Raw genomic sequence first — 13,929 nt, forward strand, 5'->3', positions numbered from 1 at the left:
ATTCTGTTTATGTATGTAGATTCTCTTTTTCTCTTAATAAGTCTGGCTAGGGGCTTATCTATTTTGTTTATTTTCTCAAAGAACCAGCTCTTGGTTTCATTGATTTTTTTCTATTGTTTTATTCTTCTCAATTTTATTTATTTCCTCTCTGATCTTTATTATGTCCCTCCTTCTGCTGGCTTTGGGCCTCATTTGTTCTTTTTCCAGTTTTTTTTCTTATATAACATAAAGTGATTTTTATTTTAATTTTTGGCTTAGATACATAACTTTTAATTTGTCACAATTAACAAATTGTATTTTCAATAGAAAAAAATAAGATGTAGGTAGATACAGATATAGACACATGTACACAGAGGCATATGTGAACCATATGTGCCAGGTATAATTTTAATCTTAAAAAAGATTATTTTCCTGCACACACACATTTGAATACATTTAATAACTCGATTTCAATAGAGGGCCAGTCCTCTTTGTACAGGGTGCAACTTCATATTTCTAAAAATTTATATTCTTAAGTCCTGTTTTTCAGAGCCTAATAAACCTATGCTTTAGTTAATGCTATCCTTAATCATTCATTTTCCTAATGCTGCTAAGCAAATGAAAGGAAAATATTACAAAAGCACATACATATACATTGGTTTAGTTCACTGTTGTTGATTCCATGTCATGTATAGTGTAATATAAAATGAACATGCATTACAAATCAGTACCTTGGTCCTTAGGCTATACTATCTCCTAACCTGAACTGTCTAGGGATGTTAGAAAGTAATATAATGGATTAGCACAAATTTCCTACTTTTGAAACTTTCTCTTCCAACTGGATGTGCTAAGAAGCAGAGTCATAAACAAAAGCTTAGTAAATAAAGAAATATTAACAGCAGGAGATATGACTAAGCCTCAAATTCAAAAGTTGGCATTAATTAAAAACTGATGCTTTTTAAAATAGATTTTGAAGCATGCTGAAATGGAGCATGTCTTAAGTTGTAAGATGTTTTGAGAAAACTAATCTTGAAAGTAGGTTTTTGGGTGCCATATATTCTACTGTCACATGTTGAAAAAAACCTTACAACTTGGCAAATTCCCAACACCCATGTGACTCACCATATGGAATAATTTATATGGAAGAGCTGAATTAACTTTTCACTCACTTCCAATGTGAAATCAACCACCTTCAAAAAAGTTAAGTCAGGCTTTTAATTTTTTTCTGAAGCATAACAAACAAGTTCTTACATGGTGAACAAGTTCTTACATAGTGAATAAGTTCTTACATGGTGAACAGTGCAAGGGCAGTCATATCACAGAAACTTTTGGTTTTGATCACTCATCATGAACTATAAATAATCAAGTCAGATATGATTATTCATTTGATTTTTATACTTGATTTATATGTGAATCCCACATTTCTCCCTTATTTTTTTTTAAATAAAATGCTGAAGTGGTAGGTAGATGCAAGATTAAGGTAGAAAACATAATTTAGTTCTGTAAGAGAGCAAATGTAGATGATCAGGTGTGTGCCTATAGACTAAGTATTAATCCAAGCTAGACAAGGACAACAAAACGTCCACAGATGCAGAAGATTTCTCTCAAAACAGGGGGGTGAGGTTCTAAGCCTCACCTCTGTTGATCCCCAATTCTTCACCTGATGGCCCCACTGCAACTGTGCCTGTCATAGGTTGTTCCTCCCTTGAGGAATCTTACCCATCTCTGGCTAACCAGCCGTCTTCTGGGGCCATACAGGGAAATGTAAAGTTGGAAAGTGAGAGAGAAGCAATATTCTTTGAAAAGGTTAGCTTTTTACTTCTTTGCAGATTTTTGCCCTGTGGCTTGTATGCCCAGCATTTGTCTTGAGGTATCTTTACCACTTGGAAGAATTATGATACTCAGTAATTTTCGATATGAGGCATGAATTCTACTAAAGGGCTGTAATTAGGAAGGAAGAAGAAAAGCTATAGAAATAGCAGATGGAAGAAAACATGGGAAGATTGATTATTTCTTTGACATAACTTCTTGTAGAGTAACATAAGCATGTATAGGTTTTAACAAAGTACTAATTAAATTGCGTACACACATTAACAGAATAGGAATACAGATACACAACAAAAGCAGACCTACAATTACCAGCCATATCCAGTGAAACCAAGGAAACCAGTTAGGTACCCTAGGCATTTGTGAAAACTTACCAATAATATGATGGATATTGTTTAACTGAATTTGAATAGTTTGAGAAAAATCAGACAAATTAAAACAGCCCATTCCTGGGAACTGTTCACATCCCATATGTTCTTTTAACAGTAGATAGTCTATAGTCGCACGATTTTGGAGCACTGAAACTTGCACTTCTAATTCTTGGTTGAGTTCTGACAATATAGATCCAGTCAAATTTGTTGTTTTACTGTATGCACAGGCCAGCTTAGATATCTCCTTCTGCATTCCAATGGCAAGTCCAGGAACCAGTGGGATGAATGCAGCTACAACTGCAACAGCGCCAGGATCTTTGTTGACATTTTTTGATGGTCATCTTCTGGAATGACTCTTCCAGAGGATGTTGATGTTGGAAGTTCTTCTTCATATCGTATCTTAATTCGTTTTCTGGGTAGCCAAATTAGGCTTTGGTCCTCTGTATAAACACAAACAAACCTTTGCCCACACTTTGATATGACTTTTATACCATTGTGAAGAACCTATTGGAGAACACCAACCAGGAACTGCATATTTTTTTAAGAGAAAGAAATATTATCAGAAAAATGTACTTCCATAGCTGATGATATGACAGCCTTTAAAGGATCAAAATTAGGGATATGTAAAGCATGCATTAATCGTTGATTTGCAGTTAATTTTATCCTATCAGGGAGTAATCCCCCCCTTTTTTGTTATCATTAATCTACAATTACATGAAGAATATTATGTTTACTAGGCACTCCCCTACACCAAGTCCCCCTCACAAACCCCATTACAGACACTGTCCATTAGTATAGCAAAATGCTGTAGAATCACTACTGTCTTCTCTGTGTTGCACAGCCCTCCCCTTTCCCCCAACCCCCACATTATACATGCTAATCATAATACCCCCTCTCTTCTTCCCCCCACTTATCCCTCCCTACCCTCCCATTCTCCCCAGTCTCTTTCCTTTTTGGTAACTGTTAGTCCATTCTTGGGTTCTGTGATTCTGCTGCTGTTTTGTTCCTTCAGGTTTTCCTTTGTTCTTATACTCCACAGATGAGTGAAATCATTTGGTATTTGTCTTTCTCAGCTTGGCTTATTTCACTGAGCATAATACCCTCTAGCTCTATCCATGTTGTTGCAAATGGTAGGATTTGTTTTCTTCTTATGGCTGAATAAGATTCCATTGTGTATATGTACCACATCTTCTTTATCCATTCATCTACTGATGGACACTTAGGTTGCTTCCATTTCTTGGCTACTGTAAATAGTGCTGCGATAAACATAGGGGTGCACCTGTCTTTTTCAAACTGGAGTGCTGCCTTCTTAGGGTAAATTCCTAGAAGTGGAATTCCTGGGTCAAATGGTAAGTCTATTTTGAGGAACCTCCATACTGCTTTCCACAATTGTTGAACTAATTTACATGCCCACCAGCAGTGTAGGAGGGTTCCCCTTTCTCCACAACCTTGCCAACATTTGTTGTTGTTTGACTTTTGGATGGTAGCCATCCTTACTTGTGTGAGGTGATATCTCATTTTGGTTTTAATTTGCATTTCCCTGATGAATAGCAATGTGGAGCATCTTTTCATGTGTCTGTTGGCCATCTGAATTTCTTTTTTGGGGAATTTTCTGCTCATCTCCTCTGACCATTTTTTAATTGGATTATTTACTTTCTATTTGTTGAGGTGCATGAGCTCTTTATATATTTTGGATGTCAAGCCTTTATCAGATCTGTCATTTACAAATATATTCTCCCATACTGTAGGGTACCTTTTTGTTGTATTGATGGTGTCTTTTGCTGTACAGAAGCTTTTCAGCTTGATGTAGTCCCACTTGTTCATTTTTGCTTTTGTTTTCCTTGCCCAGGGAGATATGTTCATGAAGAAGTTGGTCATATTTATGTCCAAGAGATTTTTGTCTCTTTTTTTCTAAGAGTTTTACGGTTTCATGACTGACATTCACGTCTTTGATCCATTTCAAATTTACTTTTGTGTGTGGGGTTAGACAGTGACCCAGTTTCATTCTCTTACATATAGCTGTCCAGTTTTGCCAACACCAGCTGTTGAAGAGGCTGTCATTTCCCCATTGTATGTCCATGGCTCCTTTATTGAATATAAATTGACCATATATATTTGGGTTAATGTCTGGAGTCTCTAATCTGTTCCACTAGTCTGTGGCTCTGTTCTTGTGCCAGTAGCAAATCGTCTTGATTACTATGGCTTTGTAGAAGAGCTTAAAGTTGGGGAGTGAGATTCCCCCCACTTTATTCTTCTTTCTCAGGATTGCTTTGGCTATTTGGGGTCTTTGGTGTTTCCATATGAATTTTTGAACTATTTGTTCCAGTTCATTGAAGAATGTTGCTGGTAATCTGACAGGGATTGCATCAAATCTGTATATTGCTTTGGGCAGGATGCCCATTTTGACTATATTAATTCTTCCTAGCCAAGAGCATGGGATGAGTTTCCATTTGTTAGTGTCCTCTTTAATTTCTCTTAAGAGTGTCTGGTAGTTTTCAGGGTATAGGTCTTTCACTTCTTTGGTTAGGTTTATTCCTAGGTATTTTATTCTTTTTTATGCAATTGTGAATGGAATTATTTTCCTGATTTCTCTTTCTATTGGTTCATTGTTAGTGTATAGGAAAGCCACAGATTTCTGTGTGTTAATTTTGTATCCTGCAACTTTGCTGTATTCCAATATCAATTCTAGTAGTTTTGGAGTGGAGTCTTTAGGGTTTTTCATGTACAATATCATGTCATCTGCAAATAGTGACAGTTTAACTTCTTCTTTACCAATATGGATTCCTTGTATTTCTTTGTTTTGTCTGATTGCCATAGCTAGGACCTCCAGTACTATGTTAAGTAACAGTGGGGAGAGTGGGCATCCCTGTCTTGTTCCCGATCTCAGAGGAAAAGCTTTCAGCTTCTCGTTGTTCAGTATGATGTTGGCTGTGGGTTTATCATATATGGCCTTTATTATGCTGAGGTACTTGTCCTCTATACCCATTTTGCTGAGAGTTTTTATCATGAATGGATGTTGAATTTTGTCAAATGCTTTTTCAGTATGTATGGAGATGATCATTTGGTTTTTGTCCTTCTTTTTGTTTATGTGGTGGATGATGTTGATGGATTTTCGAATGTTGTACCATCCTTGCATCCCTGGAATGAATCCCACTTGGTCATGGTGTATGATCCTTTTTATATATTTTCAATGCGGTTTGCTAATATTTTATTGAGTATTTTTGCATCTACATTCATCAGGGATATTGGTCTGTAATTTTCTTTTTTGGTGGGGTCTTTGCCTGGTTTTGGTATTAGGGTGACGTTGGCTTTATAGAATGAGTTTGGGAGTATTCCCTCCTCTTCTATTTTTTGGAAAACTTTAAGGAGAATGGGTATTATGTCTTCTCTGTATGTCTGATAAAATTCCGAGGTAAATCCGTCTGGCCCAGGGGTTTTGTTCTTTGGTAGTTTTTTGATTACTGCTTCAATTTCTTTGCTCATAATTGGTTTGTTTAACTTTTGTGTTTCCTCCTTGGTCAGTCTTGGAAGGTTGTATTTTTCTAGGATGTCGTCCATTTCTTCTAGGTTTTTCAGCTTGTTAGCATATAGATTTTCATAGTAGTCTTTAATACTTCTATGTATTTCTGTGGAGTCTGTCGTGATTTTTCCATTATCATTTCTGATTCTGTTGATGTGTGTTGATTCTCTTTTTCTCTTAATAACTTTGGCTAGAGGCTTATCTATTTTGTTTATTTTCTCAAAGAACCAGCTCTTGGTTTCATTGATTTTTTCTATTGTTTTATTCTTCTCAATTTTGTTTATCTCTTCTCTGATCTTTATTATGTCCCACCTTCTGCTGACTTTAGGCCTCATTGGTTCTTCTTTTTCCAGTTTTGATAATTGTGATGTTAGACTATCCATTTGGGAGTGTTCTTCCTTCTTTAAGTGTGCCTGGATTGCTATATACTTTCCTCTTAAGACTGCTTTTGCTGCGTCCCACAGAAGCTGGGGCTTTGTGTTGTTGTTGTCATTTGTTTCCATATATTCCTTGATCTCTATTTTAATTTGTTTGTTGATCAATTGATTATGTAGGAGTATGTTGTTAAGTCTCCATGTGTTTGTGAGCCTTTTTTGTTTTCTTTGTAGAATTTATTTCTACTTTAATACCTTTGTGGTCTGAAAAGTTGGTTGGTAGAATTTCAATCTTTTGGAATTTACTGAGGCTCTTTTTGTGACCTATTATGTGGTCTATTCTGGAGAATGTTCCATGTGCACTTGAGAAGAATGTGTATCCTGTTGCTTTTAGATGTAGAGTTCTATAGATGTCTATTAGGTCCATCTGTTCCAGTGTGTTGTTCAGTGCCTCCGTGTCCTTACTTATTTTCTGTCCAGTAGATCTATCCTTTGGGGTGGTGGCGTGTTGAAATGTCCTAAAATGAATGCACTGCATTCTGTTTCCCCCTTTAATTCTGTTAGTATTTGTTTCACATATGCTGGTGCTCCTGTGTTGGGTGCATATATATTTATAATGGTTATATCCTCTTGTTGGACTGAGCCTTTTATCATTATGTAATGTCCTTCTTTATCTCTTGTTACTTTCTTTGTTTTGAAGTCTATTTTTTCTGATACTAGTACTGCAATCCCTGCTTTCTTCTCTCTGTTGTTTGCATGAAATATGTTTTTCCATCCCTTGACTTTTAGTCTGTGCATGTCTTTGGGTTTGAGGTGAGTTTCTTGTAAGCAGCAGTATAGATGGGTCTTGCTTTTTTATCCATTCAGTGACTCTGTTTCTTTTGATTGGTGCATTCAGTCCATTTACATTTAGGGTGACTATTGAAAGATATGTACTTATTGCCATTGCAGGCTTTAGATTCGTGGTTATGAAAGGTTCAAAATTAGCTTCTTTAGTATCATACTGCCTAACTTAGCTCGCTTATTGAGCTGTTATATACGCTGTCTGGAGATTCTTTTCTTCTCTGCCTTCTTATTCCTCCTCCTCCATTCTTTATATGTTGGTCGTTTTATTCTGTGCTCTTTTGTGTTTCCTTTAACTGCTTTTAGTGGATAGTTGATTTTATTTTTTGTGTTTAGTTAGTATTTGGTTGGTCTGCTTTCTTTGCTGTGATTTTATTTTCTCTGGTGGCATCTGTTTAGTCTTAGGAGTGCTCCCGTCTAGAATAGTCCCTCTAGAATACCCTGTAGAGGTGGTTTGTGGGAGGCAAATTCCCTCAACTTTTGCTTTTCTGGGAATTGTTTAATCCCTCCTTCATATTTAAATGATAATCGTGCTGGATACAGTATCCTTGGTTCAAGGCCCTTCTGTTTCATTGCATTAAATATATCATGCCATTCCCTTCTGGCTTGTAAGGTTTCTGTTGAGAAGTCTGATGATAGCCTGATGGGTTTTCCTTTATAGGTGACCTTTTTCTTCTCTCTAGCTGCCTTTAAAACTCTTTTCTTATCCTTGATCGTTGCCATTTTAATTATTATGTGTCTTGGTGTTGTCCTCCTTGGGTCCTTTCTGTTGGGAGTTCTGTGTACTTCTGTGGTCTGATCAATTATTTCCTGCCCCAGTTTGGGGAAGTTTTCAGCAATTATTTCTTCAAAGACACTTTCTACCCCCTTTTCTCTCTCTTCTTCTTCTGGTACCCCTATAATGTGGATATTGTTCCTTTTGGATTACTCACACAGTTCTCTTAATATTGTTTCATTCATGGAGATCCTTTTATCTCTCTGTGTCAACTTCTATGCGTTCCTTTTCTTTGGTTTCTATTCCATCAATGGCCTCTTGCATCTTATGCATTCTGCTTATAAATCCTTCCAGAGTTTGTTTCACTTCTGTAATCTCCCTCCGGATGTCTGTAATCTCCCTCCAGACTTCATCCTTTAGCTCTTGTATATTTCTCTGCATCTCCATCGGCATGTTTATGATTTTTATTTTGAATTCTTTTTCAGGAAGACTGGTTAGGTCTGTCTCCTCAGGTGTTGTCTCTACGATCTTTGTCTGCCTCAAATTCTGCCTTTTCATGGCGATAGAGATAGTTTGCAGAGCTGGCATGAGTGACAGCTGGGGAACGTCCCTTCTTGTTGGTTTGTGGCCTTCCTCTCCTGGGAGAACAGCAACCTCTAGTGGCTTGTGCTGGCAGCCGTGCGCAGACTGGGCTTCTGATTCTTGCCCGGCCACTATGGAGTTTATCTCCACTGTTGCTGTGGGCGTAGCCTGCCTCAGGCTGCCCCTCCGATATGGTGGAGCCACATTGGAGGGGAAACAGCCCAGAGGCTGTTTTATCTCTGTGAGGGGCCTCTGAGCTGCCCTGGTATCCAGGGGTTTAGGGTGCCCAGAGTTCCCTGCTCCTGGGCTAAGTGTCCCGGGATGCTTCTGTCTGGCGGTGGGGTCCTTGTCCCTTTAAGACTTCCTAAAAGCACTCGCTTTTCTTTGTCCCCGGGGCACTGGCTGCAGGAACCCACTCACAGGTCTTACTGTCCTGTTTCCCTAGTTTTCATCACCCCACGCATGCACTGTGTCTGCGGTCCGGTGCGGATGGCTAGGGCTGGCTATTTAGCAGTCTTGTGCTCCCTCTCCCTCCCCACTCCAACTCCTCTCCTCCCGCTGGGAGCTGGGGTGTGGGGCACTCGGGTCTCGCTGGGCTGCGGCTTGTATCTTACCCCCTTCGTGAGGCACTGAATTCTCGCAGGTGTGGCTGTAGTCTGGCTGTTGTCCTGTGTCTTCTGGTCTCTCTTTTAGGGAGAGTTGTCTTTGCTGTATTTTCAAAAATATATGTGGTTTTGGGTGGAAATTTCCACTTCTCTACTCATGCCACCATCTTGGCTCTGCCTCTCTTTTTCCAGTTTTTATAATTGTGACTTTAGACTATTCATTTGGGATTGTTCTTCCTTCTTTAAATAGGCCTGGATTGTTATTTACTTTCCTCTTAGAAGTGCCTTCGCTGTGTCCCATAGAAGTTTGGGCTTTGTGCTATTGTTGTCATTTGTCTCTGTATATTAGTTGATCTCTGTTTTAATTTGGTCATTGATCCATTGATTATTTAGGAGCACGTTGTTTAGCCTCCATGTGTTTGTGAGCCTTTTTGTTTTCTTTGTACAATTTATTTCTAGTTTTATACCCTTGTGGTCTGAGAAGTTGGTTCATAGAATTTCAATCTTTTTAAATTTACTGAGGCTCTTTTGTGCCCTAGTATATGGTCTATTCTGGAAAATATTCCATGTGCACTTGAGAAGCATGTGTATCCTGTTGCTTTTGGGTGTAGAGTTCTGTAGATGTCTGTTAGGTCTATCTGTTCTAGTGTGTTGTTCAGTGCCTCAGAAATCTTTGCTCTGATTACTTATTTTCTGTCTGGTGGATCTGTCCTTTGGAGTGACTGGTGTGTTGAAGTCTCCTAGAAAGAATGCATTGCATTCTATTTCCTCTTTTAATTGTTAGTATTTGTTTCACTTATGTAAGTGCTCCTGTGTTGGGTGCATAGATATTTATAATGGTTATACCCTCTTGTTGGACTGCCCTCTTTATCAATATGCAGTATCCTTCTTTATCTCTTATTACTTTCTTTGTTTTGAAGTCTATTTTGTCTGATATAAGTACTGCAACACCTGCTTTTTTCTTCCTATTGTTTGCATGAAATATCTTTTTACATCCCTTCACTTTTTGTCTGTGTATGTCTTTGGGTTTGAGGTGAGTGTCTTGTAAGCAGCATATATAGATGGGTCTTGCTTTTTGATCCATTCTGTTACTCTGTGTCTTTTGATTGGTGCATTCAGTCCATTTACATTTAGGGTGATTACTGAAATATATGCACTTATTGCCATTGCAGGCTTTAGATTTGTGGTTACCAAAGGTTCAAGGCTAGCTTCTTTACTATCTAATCATCTAACTTAACTCACTTATTAAGGTATTATAAACACAGTCTGATGATTATTTCTCTCCCTTCATATTCCTCCTCCTCCATTCTTTATGTTAAGTGTTTTATTCTATACTGCTTTGTGTTTCCTTTGACTGCTTTTGTGAATAGTTGATTTTATTTTTTGCCTTTAGTTAGTATTTGGTTGGTCTGCTTTCTTTGCTCTTATTTTATTTTCTCTGGTGATATCTATTTAGCCTTAGGAGTGCTTCCATCTAGAGCATTCCCTTTAAAATATCCTGTAGTGGTGGTTTGTGGAAGGCAAATTCCCTCAACTTTTGTTTGTCTGGGAATTGTTTAATCCCTCCTTCATATTTAAATGATAATGTACTGGATACTATATTCTTGGTTCAAGGCCCTTCTGTTTCATTGCATTAAATATATCATGCCATTCTCTTCTTGCCTGTAAGGTTTCTGTTGAGAAGTCTGATGATAGCCTGATGGGTTTTCTTTGGTAGGTGATCTTTTTTCTCTCTCTGGCTGCCTTTAATACTCTGTCCTTGTCTTTGATCTTTGCCATTTTAATTATTATATGTGTTTGTGTTGTCCTCCTTGGGTCCCTTGTGTTGGGAGTTCTGTGGGCTTTCATGGTCTGAGACACTATTTCCTCCCCCAATTTGGGGAAGTTTTCTCATTTGCTTTTGATAACCTATTTGCATCTGTCAAGACCTGCTATTCCTCCAAAGGAGGTGGACATCATATTGAAAGTACTGCCATCCTTAGAAGGAGAATCTTGGGTGAGCCATATTATTATTAATTCCTCTTTTTTACTACAGGAATTTGAGGTACTTAATTAAATGGAGATGCCATGCCCAGTGAATACTGAACAACTTAGAGCGCAATATGGTGTATTTCTTTCCATATTTGAGAGTTGAATTAACTACAAGTTCCAAAAAAATCCAAAATGTCAGTGGCTTAAAAGATAGTAGATTATATTACCTCTCTTGTGAAAAAATGTGTAGGCAGTCTCTTTAGGGCTGCTGTACCATTCCAGGTTCCAGGAAAGCAGTCTCCCATCTTGCTCTGTCATCCTTAACAGTTGCTGCTTCCTAGTCCAAGATGGCTTATTCAAGGTCCAGGTATCCCATTCATATTGGAGCCACAGGAAGGAGAAATGCAGAACAGCCCTATCCTTTTAAGGACCTTTCCTGGTAGTTCCATGCACTAATTTTGCTTAATTCTATTGGACAGAATTTGATCACATGGCCTCATCAAGCTACAGGGACGTGGGGAAATACAGTCTTCTTCTGGACAGATGTGGGCTCTGTTAAAATCAAAGGTCCTACTAAGAAAGAAAATTAGAAAAGATATTGGGAGAAAGCCTCTTTGCTACAGAGGGCTTTTATATTTGTAGTGTCCCATAGGTAAGTTTATTCATTATATAAATAGTTGTATTCCTTCAAACAGGAAAATAACTTTCATAAAATAAAACATCTAAAATCTGTTTTAGAATTTTGCAAACCAAATTTTTCTAAATATTGATTTAAGATAGCCTACCTTTTTTGATATAGCTGATGAATATTTCTTTTTCTGTAAGGATATTTTGTGATGGGAGGAATGAAAGCCAGATGGAAAAACAGTATCTTAAAAGGAAATAATTCAGTACTCCCTCTGTTGTATACCACCTGACAACAGACAACACTAATGTAAGTTTGGAACCCTACCAATGGTGTCATCTGTCCTTACTGGACTGGGCTGCAAGGACATGCACCTGCTTGTATGTGCCAAGGGTGCTGCTCCCTGCTGCAGTGTGTTTAATGCACTGGCCTAAAGGCACATAATATGGGCCTGCTTAAAAGAAGATTCCTATGGAAGTCATATCATCTCAAAATAAGTAAGTTTAATTAGCAGATATTAGATATTTACATGAGTGGAATTATATTTCCTGAAACACTGCATGAGAAACTGGGTACTTGGTCAATCTACCCTAAGTTGGATTAAACTGCTGCCTTCATAATTCCATTGGTTTACCTCCCAATAATTCAGATTATGAGCAAAATACCTGAATATTCATTTTAAGGAGGTTTTGAAGAAATGGATCCTATGACAGTTTGATGGAGCATCCAATCTGTCAGGTGAGTGTTTAGAGAAGTAGTTGCTAGATGGAGGAACCAGACAAACCCTACTTTAACTAGAAATAATTGCAAACAGTATTAAAAACCTGTAGGGTTCTACATCACACTCTACTTATAAATTTTGCTTTAGCAAAGACTCCTAAATGGATGCAATCTCTCTTAAATTTGGGAAAATAAAAGTATTCCAAGAAATCATTGTAGGCTTTCCCTCTGCTTTGATTCAAAGACAGATAATAATAGCTGAAGGACAATACAAAAGCCTTTGAGGCACTGATAAACTCTTTTTTGGAGAAATGTTGCCAGTTTATGTAGTTTCAAACATAAAAAAAACACCATTCACAAAAAAGACTAATTGTAGTAGCTTCATAAAAAGTCAATAAAATTATGAACTTTCTTTTTCAAAATAATCAGCTTTCCTATTTTAAAAAGTTGCTTACTATTTTCTTAAGGTTTTGTACTGTTTTGCAAAAAGAAGTTTGCAGAGGTAAGTTTGCATTGCAAAATGATTTGGATAAACCAGAGATCTGAATAGGGAGTAAGACCTGAGCAACTGTTACCATAACACTTTAATTCCCTAGCTGAATGGAGTTGCCTCATGTATTATTGGCCAACTTGTGCTTCTGTTTGGAGGTAACTTCCTGGCACAAGAGAGTGCTTCCATTTTGGATCCAGTGTGATGCATTGTAATATTGCTAGGGTTGCAAAAGAAAAGCCTAAAATTGGGACCCAGGAGTGATGCTCCGTCAGTCTAAAATTTTAATCTGTGAGTAAAGAGCATACATACAAGTAGACAATGCCATGCAAATTACATTAAATATTGAATATTGTGGCTAGTATCTTGGGGTCATCTCTGTATGTCCGATCGCCCATTCACATGAGACATACAATACTGAGAGTCAGATTGTGCTTTAAGTTATGTGGATAATAATTCTTCGCATAGTGTTTTAATTGTGGTAGAATATACATAAATTTTACCATTGAAACCATTTTTAAGTGTACAGTTCTGTGGCATTAAGTACGTTCATCCTGTTGTGCAATCATTTCCACCATCTACCTCCAGTTTTTCATCATCTTATGCTGAAACTCTGTACCCATTAAACACTAAACACAACTCCCCATTACTCCCTTTCCTCACTCCCTGGTCACCTCTCTTCTACTTTCTGTCCCTATGAATTTGACTACCTCATATAGGAACTTCATATGAATAGGTACCTCATATAAGGGAAGTCAAACAGTAGTTGTCCTTCTGTGACTGTCATTGTGCCTTCAAGGTTCATCCATATTCAGCATGTGTCAGAATTTCCTTCCTTAAAGCTGAATAATGTTCCATATACATATTTACCATGTTTATCCATTTATCTATTGATAGACACTTGGGTTTCTTCCATCTTTTGGCTATTGTGAATAATGCTTCCATGAATATTGGTGAATAAAGATCTGTTCAAGTCCCTCCTTTATGTTGAGTATATACCTAGAAGTGGAATTGCTGGATCATATAATTCTCTTTTAAATTTTTTGAGGAATCTCCATACAGTTCTCAGTAGTGGCTGCACCATTTTACATTTCCACCAGCAATGCAGAAGGGTTCCAGTTTCTCCATACCCACCTCACACTTACTTTTTTTTTAAAATAAAGCCATCCTAGTGGGTATGAAGTGGCATCTCATTATGGTTTTGATTTGCATTTCCTCAGTGTTTAATGATGTTGGGCACATTTCTTTTCATGTGCTTTTGACCATTTGCCTACCTTCCTTGGAGAAATGTCTATTCAAGTCTTTTG

Source organism: Manis pentadactyla, chromosome 3 (genome assembly GCF_030020395.1).
Source record: "Manis pentadactyla isolate mManPen7 chromosome 3, mManPen7.hap1, whole genome shotgun sequence".
Lineage (NCBI taxonomy): Eukaryota > Metazoa > Chordata > Mammalia > Pholidota > Manidae > Manis > Manis pentadactyla.